The sequence below is a fragment of the Athene cunicularia genome (genome assembly GCF_003259725.1).
Source record: "Athene cunicularia isolate RWA chromosome 8 unlocalized genomic scaffold, athCun1 chr8_part1, whole genome shotgun sequence".
NCBI lineage: Eukaryota > Metazoa > Chordata > Aves > Strigiformes > Strigidae > Athene > Athene cunicularia.
The window spans coordinates 17,478,706-17,482,099 of NW_020799109.1; positions in this window are offsets into that span (position 1 = coordinate 17,478,706).

A 3,394-nucleotide genomic window follows, 5' to 3' on the forward strand; every position below is an offset into this window, starting at 1 on the left:
TCCCCGCCGGCGTGCTCTGGGCCAGCCCTTTCTGGGCTCTCCCGCAGCTCGGTGGAATCCCGCAGAAAACGAGCTGAAGCAAAACTGCCGGAGTTTGCACGAAAAGTGTCTGGGGAACTAAGACCAAGCAGAGACCAATTTCCAGAAAAGGGAAGAAAATACAAGAAAATTTTAGTTCCCCCGACGCTGGCATCATCTGCTACAGCTGTTGTGGTTTGCCCCTCGGCGATCCGACCGTGAGAAAAACCTGGCCCTCCTGCAAGACCCGCAGGTGTGATTCGGGGAAGCCCCTGGCAGAGGGGCTCTGCACAGAGCTCAGCCTGACTCGAGCAGCACACGCACACCCCGCCGGTCACCCTGACCGGCGTGATGAGCTCCCCTTCTGCCTCTCCCCGTCACACCCACCTTGGCACCAAACATCAGGCCACGGAGAAGGAGAAACCCACAAGAACTGTGCAAAACCAAAGCCCTCCAGCGCTAACTCTGGTCCAGACTAATTCCCCAAGAAATTATCCATATGCAAAATTAGTTTGTAGATTGAGCAACAACAGGTTTTCAAGCCCACGCTGTCAAACAGTGTGGGGGAAAAAAAAAATATTCCTTTGTTTTGAGCCTCTCTTCATTGATAAAGAGAGGGACGAATAGGACAGAAGGGTCTACAGATTTCAGAAAGTACCATTACTTCATGCTTTAAAGGGATCAGTATTGATGTCTCTGAACAGTTGTAAATTGGCTATTAATCAGGTACAAAGGACTGTTCACACCACAAGACCATGTCTGCACTATATAACAAGAATATTTTTCATTTTGCCAGATCAAAGAAGGAAATGCATCGGCCTTGAAAAGTTCTCTTAATACTTGCCAATATTGAGCCAAATTCATTCACCACACAACTTCTAAACAGTTTTCTGCTGACTGAAATGCTGAATGCTGGTTGAAAACGAGCTAGTTTGAACATGCCAACACATTCTTCAGATTTAAAAAATATATATACACCTTTTGGAATAAAAGGAAGCTGAACTATTAAAAGATACAGATGCCAAGACACAAATTTACAGCTTCTCTTTTTCCTTTTGCAATGCCCTTTTTCACAAATAGCTCAATAAACCTCAGATAGCTCAAAAGATGAAATAGTAACAAAAAAAAAAAAATCACTGTAACTGTCAGTGTGAATACAGCATGCGATATTAAGTGAAATGAGTATGTAGCAGTGTCTGCAACAGATGTGCCCCATCAGCACTATCAGTCTCATCAAGCTTTCCAGGTTTGTCCTGGCTTCTCATATAACCTGTTCTATGAAAGAGATCTGCTGGCAATCATTGTCAGCAGTTGGTCCCTCCTGACCCTATTCTCATTAACTAGAATTGAGAGTTTTAATTTCCACCACAGAAAGACAATAATTTTCAGAAATGTTGCAAAAAAAAAATGATGGATCCTATCTCAGCATTTCTTTATTCCGTCTGCCGCAATTTTTCAAGCGCTTTGTCCATAAGCAGCAGAAAAGTCGTTGATGTGGCAGATGAGAATGCTACTATTAGCAGTCTCTGTAAACAACAGATCATTTTAACAACTTACAGAAAGTTCACCTTGCTGTCCCCAGCTGTATCTGTTCTTTCCCATCTCTGTAGTTACAACACTAATCCTATTTTTAAACTTACTTAACTGGTCATTCTGGCATTTCTTAAAATTGAACCCAAAGTACTTAATGCTAGCTAGTTAGTAATAAAAATCTATAATTAAATTGCAGTTCTTACATTGCTAATGTTACCAGCATCATTTCAACAATAATGCAAGGGGATATTCAGATGCCTTTGCAAACACAATGAACAGTACATTAATGAAAACAAGTCACTGGTTCTTACTTGTATGTCTAAAGGTCCTTTGTAATGGTTTGTTGATTTAGCCAACAGTCATTTTGTTAAAATAGCAGATGTTAGTCAAATGCCTTAAAGGAGCAAATGAAGGAAACAATAAATAGCCATAACAGCTAAATTGTGCTTGGTATGTTTATTCATCTCAGTGCTGCATCTTATGTGTTCAGACATTTGATGAAACAAAAAGATTACCACACTGCAGCACCTGGACAAAATAGGAAAAAAAAAAAAAATTAAACTACTCAAGTCTAATACAAAGGGTCCTATAATATGAGGGTCGTGGTTTAACGCCAGATGGCAACTAAACACCACACAGCTGCTTGCTCACTTCCCCATCACTACCCCAGTGGGATGGGAGGTGAATTGGAAGGGTAAAAGTGAGAAAGAAACTTGTGAGTTGAAACAAAAACAGTTTAATAATTAAAGAAGAAGTAATAACTTTTAAAGTTCTAAGGAAAAAAGAAAAAAAATATCAAAAAAGAGAGGAAAATAAAACCCAAGAAAGACACATGATGCAAATTAAAACAATTGCTCAGCCACTAAGAGCCCAATGCTCAGCCAGTCCCTAAGCAATGGCCCCCCTTTCAACCTCCCCCCCAGTTTTATTGCTGAGTATGACATCACATGGTATGGAATATCCCTCTCCTCAGTGGGGGTCAGCTGTCCCAGCTGTATCCCCTCCCAACCTTTTGTTCACCTCCAACCTACTCACTGTCAGAGCAGTCTGAGGAGCAGAAAAGACGTTGACACTGTAAGCACTGCTCAGCAGTAACTAAAACACCTGTGTTATCAACACTGTTTCCAGCACAAACCCAAACCATAGCTCCATACTAGCTACTGTGAAAAAAATTAACTCTATCCCAGCCAAAACCAGTACAAAACCAGAGTAAGGCTCTGCACATATACAAAATGCAGAGCTACCTTTAAACATTGGTCACCTGTGTGTCCCAAATCAAATTTGGTGCTTTAGCTGGTGAGTTAATAGCTTACTAATGAGATATTTGAGAGTCAAGCATAACAATGGAAAAAATATTTTGCTATAGTTTTCTTAACTTCCTCTTCAGCCCTGCATATCATTTTTCTTTCATGCACATTCTAGACTGATTTTACACAGGGTGTCCCATTTACCAATGAGAGCAATATAAGCATGTTACATCAAGTCTTTTGGAAGCACTTTTTTTTTAAAACAGAGCATAAAAACATTGTAAAGAGAGGTGGATAGAAGAACCCTTAATATCTTACTGCTGTTGTAAGATCCAATGACCAATTATGTATGTACTCACCTGCTAACAACCCAGCTATCTCAGGGAAATCTTAGATTGCAGAAAGAGGGTTTGAAAAAAAAAAAAAAAAAAAAAAAAAAAAAAAAACACTTCGATAATTGTACTCTGTAGCTGTTATCTCCAAGAGAAGCATGATACAATGATTTTAAAACTTTTTATATATAACACTGATGAAAACAATATTACTTGTGCAAGGTTTAATTGCATTAAGAAGCACCTGTTCCAAGGACAAGAAAA